At 49.5% G+C, this 6,931-nt stretch overlaps 1 protein-coding gene across 1 annotated transcript in view; it reads left to right on the forward strand.

Annotated features, from left to right (window-relative positions):
* Nucleotides 1-1,712: 1,712 nt before the first annotated feature.
* Nucleotides 1,713-6,931, forward strand: part of ikbkb (inhibitor of nuclear factor kappa B kinase subunit beta) — a 224,189-nt gene continuing 218,970 nt past the window's right edge. The window contains exon 1 of the mRNA XM_072485962.1: nt 1,713-1,731. The gene's annotated coding sequence lies outside the window, so the exon portion shown is untranslated. The remainder of the gene's footprint in view (nt 1,732-6,931) is intronic.

Genomic DNA, 6,931 nt, shown 5'->3' on the forward strand with positions numbered 1-6,931 from the left:
CCACACTTAAAGATAGACTCACACCCACACACTCACACTTAAAGATAGACTCACACCCACACACTCACACTTAAAGATAGACTCACACCAAGACAGGCTCACACCCACACACTCACACTTAAAAATGGACTCACTCACACACAGACTCACTCACACTCACTCACACACAGACTCACTCACACACAGGCTCACACTTACACAGACTCACCACACTCTTTTGAAAAACATATTTTATTTCAATGTTAACATATTTATATCAAATATATGCAACACACCATACATAGACTCACACACAAACTCACAATGACTCACACTCACATTCACACACCGAGGGCGAAACGTTATGGTCCTGACTGTAAATCACGTACACGTGAACACTTTCTGACACACTCACCCACACACTGCTCGCATTCCAGCGCACACTCCTTCACACGCACACACACATTCACTCTCACCCTCACTGGTAATACGCACAGACTCCCACCTGCATGCTCACAAACTCTCTCTTACACACACAAACTCGCACATTCACTCGAGCACACAGTGAGCAGTGCAGATGGGAGCATTAACGATTTATAATCTGAGGTGAATTAGGAACAGGGGTAGACCATTTGGCCCTTTGAGTCTGTGAATGCATGTGTGTGAGTGTGTGTATGTGAGTGTGTGTTTGAGTGTGTGAGAGAGAGTGTGAGTATGAGTGTGTGTGAGAGTGTGTGAGTGTGTGTGTGAGCGTGTGTTTGAGTGTGTGTGAGAAAGATGTGAGTGTGAGAGAGTGTGAGTATGAATGTGAGAGTGTGAGTGTGTGTGTGTGAGAGAGTGAGTATGAGTGAGTGTGTTTGAGTGTGTGTGAGTGAGAGTCTGAGTATGAGTGTGTGTTTGAGTGTGCGAGAGAGAGAGTGTGAGTATGCGTGTCTGAGTGTGTGAGAGAGAGTATGTGAGTGAGCGTGAGAGTATATGAGTGTGAGTTTGAGTGTGTGAGAGAGTCTGTGAGTATGAGTGTGTGTGTGTATGAGTGTTTGAGTGTGTGTGAGAGAGTGTGAGAGTGTGTGAGTATGAGTGTGTGTGAGAGAGTGTGAGTATGTGTGTTTGTGAGTGAGTGAGCGTGTGAGTGTGTATGAGAGTGTGTGTTTGTGTGAAAGAGTGTGTGAGTGTGTTTGAGTGTGTCTGAGAGAGGTTGTGAGTGTGTGTGTGTGAGAGAATGTGAGTGTGTGTTTGAGTGTGTGTGAGAGTTTGTGAGAGAGTGTGTGAGTGTGTGTTTGAGTGTGTGTGAGAGAGAGTGTGAGTATGTGTGTGGTTCTGATGGGGTTAAGCCAGAAGCTCCAACTGACTGATGCAACTTGACATGGCCCTGGGCGAGCGTGAGACCACAGACCCTGGGGGAGATTGAGTCATGTGCCTCAGTCACAAACTGTCTGAGAATCTCTTGGCTCAGCCCCCTGCACAGTGAGCCGTAGAGGAGGTTAGTGAGGAGTGCGAATCCATGGAAAGTCCATAAGGAAACACAACATGGCTAATGCATCCAGCAGAGGCGGCAGAAGAGGATTCTGGGAGACGTCAACTCTGTCATCTGGACTGTATTGTAGGTGGTCGAAGAACTGGTGTCAAGGAAACTACATTAGTGTTTCCCCCCCTCCCTCCTCCTCTAACCAAAGAAAAAGGGCACTGTGAGGAGGACAAGCAATGGTAAAGAAGGATTTCACGGCCAGCAGGTACTTGTTTGGCTGGTGAATAGTAAGTATTTTTTATTTTATTTTCTCTTATTCTCTTTTGATGGTGTCGTAAAATTAACTTAAGAGTTAAGTCATGCAGTAGATCCCAGACCCGTGTCATGCTCCCCCTGTGTGATGTGGGAATTCAGGGATCTTTCCGGTGTCACTGCCTCCTTCAGTGCAGGAAACGTGTCCAACTGCAGCTCCTGTCACCCAAGCCTGAGGCCTGGGAGAAATTAAAAATTCAGCAGAGGAGGACACGAGGGTTTAATTCAGAAGCGGAAAGTAGAATACGAGAGTAACCTTGCAGAAAACATAAAAAACTGGCTGCAAAAGCTTCTATAGAAATGTGAAGAGAAAAAGTCCGGTGAAGACAAATGTAGGACCTTTAGCTAGAATCAGGTGAATTCATAATGGGCAACAAGGAGATGGCAGAGCAGTTGAACAAATACTTTAGATCTGTCTTCACTAAGGAGGACTCAAATAACCTTCCAGAAATACGAGAGGACAGAGAGTCTAGCATGAAGGAAGAACTGGAAGAAATTGTTAATAGTCAGGAAATTGTCTTGGAGAAATTGATTAGTCCCCAGTGCCTGATGCTCTACATCCCGAGAAATAGTGGACGCTTTAGTGATTATTTTCCAGCATTCTATAGACTCTGTTCCAATGGATTGGAGGGTAGCTAATGTAACCCCACTTTGTACAAAAGGAGGGAAGAGAGCAAACAGGGAATTATCGACCGATTCGCCTGACATCGGTGGTGGGGAAAATCCTGGAGTCAATTATTAAGGATTAAGTGAGGACAGGAGTGGTCCAAGTCAGCATGGATTCACTAAAGGGAAATCGTGCTTGACAAATCTTCTGGAATTTTTTGAAGATGTGACCAGTAGAGTGGACAAGGGTGAACAAGTAGATGTTGTGTATCTGGACTTTCAAAAGGTTTTTCGACACAAGAGATTAGTGAGCAAAATTCAAGCTCATGGTATTGGGGTAACGTATTAACATGGATAGAGAACTGGTCGGCAAACAGGAAGCAGAGAGTGGGAGTAAACTAGTATTGCGTGCAGTTCCGGTCTCCTAGTTTGAGGAAGGACAGTCTTGCTCTCGAGAGTGTCCCGACTAATTCCCGGGATGGCAGGACTGACATGGGAAAGACTGGATCGGCTGGGCTTGTACTCACTGGAGTTTAGAAGAATGAGAGGGGATCTGAGAGAAACATATAAAATCCTGATGGGACTGGGCAGGTTGGATGCGGGAAACATTTTCCTAATGTTGGGGACGTCCAGAACTAGGGGGTCACAGTCTAAGATTAAGGGTAGCCATGATGTGGAGATGCCGGCATTGGACTGGGGTGAGCACAGTAAGAAGTCTTACAACACCAGGTTAAAGTCCAACAGGTTTGTTTCGAATCACTAGCTTTCGGAGCGCTGCTCCTTCCTCAGGTGAATGAAGGGGTAGGTTCCAGAAACATATATATGTATAGACAAAGTCAAAGATCCAAGCTGATACTTTAAATACGAGTCTTTGCAGGTAATTAAGTCTTTACAGGTCCAGACAGTGCGACTGGAGAGAGCGATAATCACAGATTAAAGAGGTGTGAATTGTCTCAAGCCAGGACAGTTGGTAGGATTTTGCAAGCTCAGGCCAGATGGTGGGGGGTGAATGTAATGCGACATGAATCCCAGGTCCCGGTTGAGGCCGCACTCATGTGTTTGGAACTTGGCTATAAGTTACTGCTCGCCGATTCTGCGTTGTCGCGCGTCCTGAACACCGCCTTGGAGAACGCTTACCCGGAGATCAGAGGCTGAATGCCCTTCACTGCTGAAGTGTTCCCCGACTGGAAGGGAACATACTTGCCTGGCGATTGTCGCGCGATGTCCGTTCATCCGTTGTTGCAGCGTCTGCAGTGTATGTACCGCTGTATGTCGCCAATGTACCACGCTTCGAGACACCCTTTCCTGCAGCGTATGAGGTAGACAACGTTGGCCGAGTCGCACGAGTATGTACCTCGTACCTGGTGGGTGGTGTTCTCAAGTGTAATGGTGGTACCCATGTCGTTGACTTTGTCTGTATATATGTTTCTGGAACCCACCTCTTCATTCACCTGAGGAAGGAGCAGCGCTCCGAAAGCTAGTGATTCGAAACAAACCTGTTGGACTTTAACCTGGTGTTGTAAGACTTCTTACTAAGAATAAGGGGTCAGCCATTCAGGACTGAGCCGAGAAAGGATGTCTTCTCTCAGAGAGTTGTAGACTTGTGGAATTCTCGATCACAGAAAGCTGTTGGGGCCGGCTCGCTGGATATATTCCAGAGGGAGCTGGACATGGCCCTTGTGACTAAAGGGATCAAGGGGTACGGAGGGAAAGCGGGAGTGGGAGACTGAATTTGCACGATCAGCCTTGATCGCATTGAATGGCGGTACAGGCTCGAGGGGCCGAATGGCCCACTCCTCCACCTATTTTCTATGTTCCCAAGGCATGGGGCACAAGGACATCTCACCACAACCTCACAACAAAATTCAGCACACTAGTCCTCCAGAATTCCTGGGATCCAGCAAATCGTGGAATGTGGAATTTCCCAGATTATAGAAAAGGTTAGGATGCCAAACCACAGGAGAATTTAAACTGGCTGCAAATGCGACATAAAACAGTGACAGGATATTGTAAGATTCCAATTAAAATTGGGCTGGCACGGCGGCACAGTGGGTTGGCACTGCTGCCTCACAGCGCCAGGGTCCCAGGTTCGATTCCCGGCTTGGGTCACTGTCTGTGCGGAGTCTGCACGTTCTCCCCCGTGTCTGCGTGGGTTTCCTCCGGGTGCTCCGGTTTCCTCCCACAGTCCAAAGATGTGCAGGTCAGGTGGATTGGCCGTGATCAATTGCCCTTAGTGTCCAAAAGGTAGGTGTGGTTCCAGTGGGGGGGATTGGGCCTGGGTAGGCTGCTCTTTCAGAGGGTCGGTGCAGATACGATGGGCCGAATGGCCTCCTTCTGCACTGCAGGGGTTCCACAAAATACCGCATCTTCCTGTTTCCAAAGTACTGAACTCATGACTTTGAGGTAACGGGTGTCTGGAATTAGCTCGACCAACAGGCTGTGGTGGGGGAGGGGGTGCCATGTGGGGTGATTGCTAACGAACTAAACATTCGATATAAAAGTACCAACCACAATTTCCTTTCACAGAAAGATTGCCGATGGCCTACCAGTGTGCGCAAAGCTTTGATTTTGAATCTCAATGCCGGCCTATTTGGCCCACTTCTCAGGCTCCGACCTCCATCTTGTCTCTCCTTCTCTTTCCCACACAGAGGGAGGTCGTTACTCCCTCTCCCGCACCCCCTCAGTATTGGACATGGTGGAAGCTGGAGACTGGTGTTGCCGAGGGGGGAATTGCTGGGCCTCTGCCGGGCCGGTCGCCTGGCTTCTGGTTGCTGGGGTGGGGGGGGGGGGGGGGGCGGCAACCAGAAGCCAGGCCCCCCATCCCCTCCCCCACGATCGCCCTCCATTTTATCCCAATGGGTGGAATTTTTTACACCAACATCTAGCATTTATATGGTAATAATAATCTTTATTGATGTCACAAGTCGGTTTACATTAACACTGCAATGAAGTTACTGTGAAAAGCCCCTCGTCGCCACATTCCGGCGCCTGTTCGGACACACAGAGGGAGAATTCAGAATGTCCAATTCACCCAACAAGCACGTCTTTCGGGGACTTGTGGGAGGAAACCGGAGCACCCGGAGCAAACCCACGCAGACACGGCGAGAACGTGCAGGCTCCGCTCAGGCAGTGACCCAAGCCGGGAATCGAACCCGGGTCCCCGGCGCTGTGAAGCAACAGTGCTAACCCACTCTGCAGCTGAAACGTCCCAAATGTTTGACGCCCAGAAAACAAGAAGTTAGGGAAGGCGATCAAAGGCTTGGACCGAGAGGGATGTTTGACGGACGCCACAAAGGAGGTGGGACAAGTGTCAAGTAGAGAGGGCTTCGGTGTAACGTCCCGTCCATGTATCCAGCTGCCCCAGCGAATCAGACACCCTGTTCATGTCGGTGCCAAACCTCAGCGAATGAGTGAGGTTTATATCAATTGTTTGCTGAAATCTTGATTGAACTGCTGTGTGGCCAGACCCCCCACAACCCCCCCATCCCCGACCCACATCGCATCTCACCACACCCCCCCCTCACTCCTCCCCACCCATGCCACCCTCACTCACTCCCACCCTTCCCCCACCGCCACCCAGAATCGGGTCCCACTCCGGAGACCCGAGGACGAAATATCTGAGCTGACCCTCCAGTCTCGTGCTGAGGGGATGCCGCGCTGCCGGAGGAGTTTCCCCGGGATGACGTAACTCACCCTCCCAGTTCCCGGACTCCTTCACTTGGCCAGGGATGAGGAAATGACAGGGGAACACATGAAGAATATCTCAACGCCCTGTCTGAGTTGAATGGACTGCGACCCCGGTTCGATTCCCGGCTTGGGTCACTGTCCGTGTGGACTCTGCACGTTCTCCCCCGTGTCTGCGTGGGTTTCCTCCGGGTGCTCCGGTTTCCTCCCACAAGTCCCGAAAGACGTGCTTTTTGGGTGAATCGGACATTCTGAATTCTCCCTCAGTGTACCCGAACAGGCGGCGGAATGTGGCGACGAGGGGATTTTCACAGTCACTTCATTGCGGTGTTAATGTAAGCTGACTTGTGACTCTAATAAAGATTATTATTATTTTATTGGCCAAATGGGTGCAAATAAGCATTAAGAGGTTGCTGTGTTAATACTGAGAGCCAACAGGGTTCTCAGGCCAAATGACTTTTTCCTGTCTGTAATGACTCTATCGGGGGCCGGTTTAGCTCAGTTGTGTGGACGGCAGGTTCGTGATGCAGAGCAAGGCCAAGAGCAAGGGTTCAATCCCCGCACTGGCAGAGCTCCACCTTTGCAATCTTTCCCCCTCAGCCAGCCACATGTTTCTGATAAGTATTCCCAAACATGCATCGCCCATCAACCACAGACAGAGCTATAATTCAGTGCACCTTTAAAAAATTATTTAAATTGCCCAATTCCTTTTTTCTTTTCCAATTCAGGGACAATTTAGCGTGGCCAATCCATCTACCCTGCACATCTCTGGGTTGTGGGGGGTGAGACCCACACAGACGCGGGGAGAATGCCTCCACCTTGTTGGATTTAGACATAGAACATAGTGCAGAAGCAAGCCAATCGGCCCATCAAGTCTGCATCGAC

This window comes from Scyliorhinus torazame, chromosome 20, assembly GCF_047496885.1.
Source record: "Scyliorhinus torazame isolate Kashiwa2021f chromosome 20, sScyTor2.1, whole genome shotgun sequence".
Classification (NCBI taxonomy): Eukaryota; Metazoa; Chordata; class Chondrichthyes; order Carcharhiniformes; family Scyliorhinidae; genus Scyliorhinus; species Scyliorhinus torazame.